The 8,916-nt window shown below is 43.3% G+C and overlaps 1 protein-coding gene across 6 annotated transcripts in view; it reads left to right on the top strand.

Annotated features, from left to right (window-relative positions):
- Positions 1-786: 786 nt before the first annotated feature.
- Positions 787-8,916, top strand: part of LOC138261513 (LITAF domain-containing protein-like) — a 202,841-nt gene continuing 194,711 nt past the window's right edge. For 2 of the 6 annotated variants that reach the window (XR_011199106.1, XM_069210516.1), the window contains exon 1: positions 793-927. The gene's annotated coding sequence lies outside the window, so the exon portion shown is untranslated. Of the gene's footprint in view, positions 928-8,916 lie in introns of all 6 variants that reach the window. The other 4 variants (XR_011199107.1, XM_069210518.1, XM_069210519.1 and 1 more) reach the window with 4 other exon arrangements.

The raw sequence follows: 8,916 nt of genomic DNA, 5'->3' as shown, positions 1-8,916 counted from the left end.
TCTAAAGAACACTACATGACAATGTATTAACAGTTGACAAACCAGCTACCTTTCCTATCACTTGTTGATTTTATGCATACCTTTGACGCAGTACAGCACTTTTCTGCCTTTTGCCTAGATTCGAGCTACATAATTATATTACATAGATACCTCCAAACTTTGGCTTTTGGCCTCATTTCGCTATATCATCACAGAACACCTCAGTGCCGTACTATTAACATCCTCATAATGCGTGGCAGGAGTTCCCTTATCACACATATAATGAAGTATAGGCACTGTTTGTGTACTTAGGGGTTAAGTCATGTCCTCGAGTGAGTATTCGCTCCTAGGAGATGAAGCACACATCACCCACTCATTAACACTTTTTTAAATCATTCGGAAGGATAAAGGAGATGGCTGGTATACTGGCTCTTGAAGGTGTTATTGCAGCAAAACTGCTAGCATGAGGGTGGAATTGGCTATTGTTTGTTCCAATTGGTGACGCATCTGCGTAAAACGCCAACAAATCCTAGCTGCTGGGTGCAGTAGGTAAGGTCAGCATTCTTACCCTCCCTAAACGCTCTGCCTGCTCCTGTTTGTTGCCGCTAACATGGAATCTTCGCCCCATAGTAAAGGCAGACAGGGTCACCCATGGATCGTTTGTTTTACCAGTGCATAAAATACAGGCACACTAGTGATAATATACTTCCTGCAAGGCTGCAACACTGTGATTTCACCTTATTGACTCATCACACATCCTCCTCCTCACCGTATTGTTATTGTTCTCCACTAATGAAGGCGTGGGCATGCCTTGATGCAGTTTCCCAGCGGAATACGCCCTGTCTTCCTAGAGTTATATATTTTATAAACCTCTTCCTTCTTGAGTACTCTGCGGCTTGGATTTGAAACTACGAAACTCGCTTCCGGGACGTTTATGAAAACTATCTGGTAGGAAACTATTTGAATATATTAATTAATGAGATAAACGTGGCATGATAACGGATACGCCATAGCTATTATATACCTTTAAATGCTCGGTTTATTAATATTTTTGAGAAGTGTAACATAAGTAAATACTTTGCTCATCAACCTTCTGCATAAGACTCACACATTGCATATTCATCTCATTTGTTTGCTTATTAGCTAGTCTCGGTGATCTGGATTCTATGTTTTTTCGTGATATCACCCTACCACGAGGAGATATGGTAGAGTACCTAAGGTGCTATGTTTAAAACCTGGGCCACCAGCTCTCATAGCTGACTGACAATCTTAGGATTCTGAGGAAATCAATTAATTTTTCTGGGCCCAAAATTATAAATATGAGTGAAAATCCAGTATTTTTGGAGAATAGGAATATCATAGTGCAAGTCCAAAGTTAAATGTTCACAACGTTCTACTATCCCCCAGTAGCCGATTCTTGTACACTATACAAGTAGCAGTATATACATTTTCAGTCTTAGCAGAGTTACACAGTTATTCCTTTGTGTCAGTGTATTGATAAAGTCAGACACTCAAGTGTTACCTCTGCTTACTAATTATCGCAACATTTATTCTCTCCTGCACTAGAAAAATATGTGGAGTGAGGAAGAATTGATTAGGCAAATGATTCCATGCGAATCGTTTAGTAAGAGAGGCATCCACATCCTTTATTTCATAAACCAATGCATACGTTCCTTGATCTCTCTGGAATTCCCCAGACACTTTAGTGGACATCTGAACTCCGCTGTCCTTTAAGATTAGTATATTGTGATAGCACTTCAACTGGGTGCATTGAATGAAGGGACTTCTTATTTATACTGACAGGAACCAATACATTTCCATTGGTGCAGGGAAATGTTTGCACCAACTTTTGCACCGAATGACCAGTATAATGCAGCAACATTTAACTGACGTAGTAGCACACACATTGAATTTTCTATAGGTTTGTTGAAGCAAAATATATTTATGCACCCCCTGCTTGGTGTAAATGTTAGTGCAACACAGAACTACAAAAGGTGAATTTTGTAACCTGCCCCCTAAGTTCTAATTCAGTAGAATCCAGTGCATGCAGCTTGCAACTCGAGATATTTCGCACACACTGGGCTTGATTTGGAGCTCGTAGTAACTGTGAAGCTGAATCATTGTGGGCCATGTGATTCTTGCTCCATTTGAGGGAGGTTTCTTCTCTGAGAGAGAGTCCGGTCAGAGGCACACTTCCACATAGGGCTAGTATGGCCGAGGTATTTCCGCCAAGGTGTCTTGCTTGGGAGGATAGTCCTCCAATGGAGGATTTACCTTACCTTACAAAATTTCCATTACCACACAATTTTTGAACAAGTCTCTAAGTCTATTTTAAGCCTTAAAAGTTGATTCATGAGTCAGAACTAGGGAATAATAGCTGGTTGCGAGGTGGCGCATTTCTAGAGACTGAGTGGACACAATGTTTGCATTTGTGGAGGGCAGGAAAATGCCTGTGTTTTGGTCAGTTGTTATTCCACCAGTACCTGGAGGGCAGTTGAAGAAAAGTGCTTATTAGAAGTATGAACAAGTTTATTAAAATCATAAATCAATAAGCCTATACATCTCAGGCTCCAGTGACAAAAGGTCCAACTGCCCCCAGTGACCATAAATGCAAAAAGCATAAAACATACTCTGAGATAATGTATAGTTTTTTAACACAAATGGTAGCGTTATGGGATTGAAATAGTAACAGATGATACTGCCCGTGCAGACAAGACTTGTGAGATCAAGTACGTTTTTACAAAAATGTAGGCTTTGAAATACTGAGAAAATATGTGAGTATCCTGGTTGGTACTGCCACGCATGGAAATTAGGATTTATATATACATCACAAGTGGAACAGCTGAGCACGTGAGTTAAAAATACAAACAAACTGCGTTCGGAGATCACAGCAGTGATTAGGCAAACCTGAAAATGTTTACCATGCTACTGCCAAGTGGATATGCTGCTAGAGAGGAATTTTGCAACAGATGGGTGTCATGTTGAAACAAATGGGTCTTTGAGTGAGAGCATGCAGTATGTGTTGTGTGATGCTATTAAACAAAATATGTATATGATTGTGGTATCTGGTGGCGTTGCACCTGAACATTTTGGGAGGCTATAGATATCTACTTTAGACAGCAGAGGGGCTAGGGCAAGTTCACGTTTTAGTAAATCGGAAGGCATACTTACTATTTTGATATGACAGTCGATGTTGTGCTGTATGTATCGTGTTTGATGTCACGGGTGCTAGGGCGAAATATTACTTGCTCAGTATTTCGAGAAACAAAACTAACAGCTCGATATGCCCCAGAACTCTGTGAAAGAGGAACAAAGGCAAGCCGCAATCCACAATATTTAAAGAACGCTTCAAAGTTTAGCGGTGGTTTGCGAACCACATTTTATTAAAGTTTATGCTTCTTGTGGAGGAAGCACATAAACCACCGCGAATTATCGAGACTTTGGAGAATCTTTCCTGAAATAGTGAAACAGCATAATTCTATAGATTTTCATGAGGAGCAACATGTTTACTAAACATCCGGTGGATCATTCTCTATGAAATTCCACCACTGGTGGATTTCACATGTTTTTTGTTGTAATGATTCACCCAAGCCTAGTAACAATGTTTTTGGGTGTATAATTTTGTGTCGGAGATGGTAACCAACTTGTGCAGGAGCAGCCTCCCCTTTACACTGAGTGGCTTGCGTAACAACGTAATTGGCCTTACCAGAAGGAAACTGGAAACAGTAGGGTGTAACTGCAATTGCTTAATTCTTTCAACATTTGTGGGTGTGAAAAATATATTTTGGCCTACTTCGACAGGCTCCAAAGTACATCGTGTCCAAAAGGGATTAGTTAGGGATGAGTAATTGCAGATTTGCTCAACTCACATTTAAAAAAAAAGATAAATACCTTTTTAAGCCTTCTTTCTAATCACCTCGTGACCACCTGAACAATATTTCATATTTCAGAATTTAAAGAATATAAAAACCCTTTATTTTATAGTGAATTTTACAGTTTGCAAGACAATGTACCAGAATGGTTCCATCTACATTTGACACATACCTACACACACCAAACTCATGCTCCTTAGAATGCCAAAACTAGCATTGCTGTCTACCCTCAGTATGACAAAGTATAATCGAATAGTCCTTGGAGTGTGAAAATGTGTATTATCGTGCGAAGGGGTTTGTCTGGGTTCACACACTGTTTATTTGTGTCACGGAATTGTGCGTTAGACATATTAAGAACATTAAGAAATGTGGTTGTATTGCAGATCCCTACTTCCAGTAGTCTACATAATAAGGCTTTAAGGGAAAAATACGTTTTCGTTATACTTTGAGGACAGCTGTACGTTTTTCCTATTTCTACCTTTTCCTGCCTGTTTTTTTAAATCTGAGGCATGAAATCCATTACACTACTGAAGGTGCTCTACCTCTTGAGCTTGCTTCACAAGCAGGGCACAATGGCTTTGCTTCACTGAGGCTGAACCCAAAGTGGATGTTCACCAATAGTGGCTAGCTGGCAATGCCTCAATCAGATTTTTCTCCAGACATGCACCTGAAAAGGCCACCAGGCACTCTAAAAATCAGCATGCTAGGTTCTCCAACTAAACATGGCCCTGGATGTTACATCTGCAATCAAAAATGGTCCTTACTAGGTAAAAGTGTTACTCCCTATTTAAGGATGAATATCCTGAGACATATGTCTAGAGATACACAGAACTGGCTGCATCAACAATGGTGAATACTAAAGACTTTCAGTTAAAGTGAGGGCCTCATTTAGAAGCACTTTGCACCAGTGCTGCTTAATTTTTCTTTGATGTGTCAGTGGCGTTAGAGGTGCACCACACAGCTCATTGGGCAGAATGAGTCAGTTTCGAAAGCCCTGGGTCACATTAACCCAGTGGGGGTTTGCAATGGGGGTGGCCATCTGCTCCTAGCAGCAGGCCTGAGAGTAGAGTTTAAAGGCAATAAGCCCTTTGAAGCTAGCTAGCAAGGCAGTGCACATTCATGAGGAGGAGGTGTGACACCGCCACCCCAGAAAGGGATTTATTCTGGGGCACAGAGAGCAGGAGCTCTCACCCCAGGGTTCCAGAATCTTGTCTGGTAGTGGCAGGATGGTTGTGACCGGCCAGCAAACATGCCGGTGTTAGTGGCTTTACAGGCTGTAAGAAAGTAGCCTCTTTCTATCATGGTTACCACCACTTTTGGCCTGTTTGTGAGTGTGTGTCAGTGTTTCTTTACTTTGTCACTGCGATCCTACTAGCCAGGACACCAGTGCTCATAGATATAAACCTATATGTCAGTCTGTTTTGCCTGTCTCACTGGGATCCTGCTAGCCAGGACCCCAGTACTCATAGTTTGTGGCCTAATGTGTGTGTTGTCAGTAGTGCTTGACATTGTCACTGAGGCTCTGCTAACCAGAACCTCAATGCTTATGCTCTTTCTGCTTTTACATTTGTCACTGTAGGCTAGTGACTTCATATACCAATTTCAATTGGCACACTGGACCCCACTTATAAGTCCCTAGTATATGGTACCTCGGTACCCAGAGCATTGGGGTTCCAGGAGATCCACATGGGCTGCAGCATTTCTTTTGCCACCCATAGGGAGCTCAGACAAACCCTTGCACAGGACTGCCATTGAAGCCTGCGTGAAATAATGCACACGTTATTTCAGAGCTATTTTCACTGCATTTAAGTAACTTATAAGTCACCTATATGTCTAACCTTCACTTGCTGAAGGTTAGGTGCAAAGTTACTAAGTGTGAGGGAACCCTTGCACTAGCAAAGGTGCCCCCCTCATAGTTCAGGGCCATTTCCCGGGAATGTGTGAGTGGGGGACGCCATTACAAGCGAGCACTACATATAGGTCAATACCTATATGTAGTTTCATAATGGTAACTCCGAGTATAGCCATGTAACATGTCTAAGATCATGAAATTGTCCCCACATTCTAAATATAGTATTGGGGAGCCAATTCTATGCATTCTGGAGGCTCCACCATGGACCCCCAGTACTGCCAAACCAGCTCTCTGAGGCTTGCACTGCAGTTACAGCTACTGCCACCTCACAGTCAGAGTTCTGCCCTCCTGGGGTCTGAGTAGCTCAGTCCCAGGAAGGCAAAACAAAGCATTTCCTCTGAGAGCAGGGTGTTACAGCCTCTCCCTTTGGAAATCAGTGTTACGGGTTGGAGAGGGGTAGCCTCCCCCAGCCTCTGGAAATGCTTTGAAGGGCACAGATGGTGCCCTCCTTTCATAAGCCAGTCTACACCGGTTCAGGGAACCCTTGTCCTCTGCTCTGGCACGAAAATGGACAAAGGAAAGGGGAGTAACCACTCCCCTGTCCATCACTACCCTAGGTGTGGAGCCCAGAGCTCCTCCAGTGTGTCCCAGACTTCAGCCATATGGCTTTCCAAGGTGTAGGGGCACTTTGGAGGGCTCTGAGTGGCCATGGCCAGCAAGTGACGTCAGAGACCCCTCCTGATAGGTCTATACCTGATAAGGAAGCCAATTCCCCTCTCAGGGCTATTTAGGGTTTCTCCTGTGGGTTCTCTTCAGAATCTGCTTGCAAGTTTCCTTCAGGAATCCTCTGCAACTACTTCAGCATCCCCTGACCTCGGATCAACCGTATCTTGCTCCAAGAAACGCTGTAACTGCAACAAAGTATCCACAAGAGATACTTTTCTTCTGCAACCTCAGCTCCTAGATGGCAACTGCAAGTTTCCATGGTGTGCACGCTCTGAGGACTCCCTGTCTTCATCCTGCACCAGAAGGGCTGAAGAAATCTCCTGTGGGGTGACAGAGTCACTCCCCTGCTCCAGCAGGCGCCTTCCAAGACGACGACTGGTACCCTTGGACTCCTCTCACAGTGACGAGCATGCTCCTAAGGACACAGATGGCAGACATCATTGACATAGACTGCCCTGAGGTCCTGCTGATGCAATTTGGAGTAGGTAAGACCTTGCCTTCCCAGAGAGTGACAGTACTCCTGTGCACTGTGTCTTCTTCACCTCCTGAGGTCTCTGTGCACTATTTGCAAAATTCCTTCATGCAGAGCCTGGCCCACGCCCCCAGCACTCCATCCTGTGACGCTCAACTCGCTGAGCTGTTATCCAGCGGCGTGGGACCTTCTTTTGTTGTGCTGCATCAACTGCGTTTTGCACCTCCTTTGTGCCCGGACCCTGCAACTCCTGGGGGTGCTGGCTGGCATCCTGAAGGCTCTCTAAAGTGCTGAGAGCCCCCTCTTCCTCCTCACATAGAGTTGAGGCCCCAGGTCCCTCCTGGGTCCATCAGCTCCATTTTCACCAAAATGATGCACTTTTGTCGTAGCCAAGGCTTGTTGGTGACTTCCAACATGAAATCACATCTGCAACAATTTTGACATCTTTTGCATTATGCAGGAACCCGCTGGCATCATCCTAGGGTGCAATCCTGCAGTCTTCAACTAACTGGGGACTCTTCTTTTGCACCCTCTTCTGGGTTGGCAGGGGCTCCTGTCTTTCCTGAAACTTCTTTCGACTTCTGGACTTGGTCCCCTTCTTTTGCAGGTCTTCAGGTCCAATAATCCAGCAGTTGTTGTTTGCAGACTTGGTTAGCTGCTGCAAAATCCCAATCACGAGGTGTAGTTTGTCCTAAGGAAACTTGCAGCAATTTACTCCTGCTTTTTTGGGTTGTGGGGCGGGGTAATTTACTTACCTTTACTGTATTCTTACTCTCCCAGTGATTCTTCACACACCACATCTGTCTAGCGGAGAACTCGTAGTTTGCATTCCACTTTCTTAGTACATGGTTTCTGTTGCCCGGACCTATTTTCTCCCATTGCATTCTATACTATATATCCTATTGTTTGCATTGCTCTATGAATATTTACTTGTCTAATTTTGGAGTCTAGTGTATTTATTGTGTATAATACTTACCTCCAGAAGGATTATTCTCTCTAAGATATTTTTGGTACTGTGTCACCCAAATAAATACCTTTATTTTTGGTAACACTGAGTATTATCTTTACTTGTGTATAAGTACTGTGTAACTATAGGTGGTATTGCATGAGCTTTGCATGTCTCCTAGTTCAGCCTAAGCTGCTCTGCTATACCTACCTATATCAGTCTAAGCTGCTAGAACACTACTTCATTTCACTAATAAGGGATAACTGGACCTGGTATAAGGTGTAAGTACCCAAGGTACCCACTACAAACCAGTCCAGCCTCCTACATTGGTGGTGCAGCAGTGGGATAAGTACTTGCAACTGCTTTACTACTTTGTTACCTGTGCTCTTCAGAAGAAAGACTTGCTCCAATACTTAGAGCATATATAATATATACCTAGAAACAATTTTCTAACTTTCTTAAAAGTTCTTTAAACTTTGCAAAACGTTTTACAAAGTTCTTAAAAGTTTTCTTCTTTTCTCTAAAAAGGTAGCTCTGTTATTCTACTAACTTTTTACTCACTTTCCTAAACATTTTTTCTTTCAATATGTCTTCTGTAGACGCTATCCCTAGAGTTGTCAAGACTACTTATGAGAGTCTAAACTTTAAAAGTTTGAGGGGTCTCTGTATTGAAAGAAGTTTAGGGATTGGGAAGAAACCCAAAAAGGAGTTCCTCTTAAATTTTCTCCTCCAAGATGACCAGGGACTCAGCACTGGTCCACATCAGACAGGGGAAGAGGTAGAGGATGACTCCAAACAGGAAGGCTCAGAGGAGCAAAATGACAATCCTGGAGAAGGTCCTTCTGTCACATAGGCTCTCATTATTCTAATGAGACTAATGGATTTTGAGCAGCAGGATCGTCCACGGTGTGGGAGACTGAGTCTAATCCTCTGCAGGTGACACCTGTCGCTCTAAATCCAGGTTTTGCTCCAGCAAACTAGCAGTGCCTCATCTCTACCGGATGATAGTGATGATTGGGCAGCCGAGCGCATGACAAATTAGGCTTCGCAGGGAAGTCGTGGTCACTCA

This window comes from Pleurodeles waltl, chromosome 10, assembly GCF_031143425.1.
Source record: "Pleurodeles waltl isolate 20211129_DDA chromosome 10, aPleWal1.hap1.20221129, whole genome shotgun sequence".
NCBI lineage: Eukaryota > Metazoa > Chordata > Amphibia > Caudata > Salamandridae > Pleurodeles > Pleurodeles waltl.
Note: the sequence above shows the minus strand (reverse complement) of the source record. Positions and strands in the feature narration are given on the sequence as shown.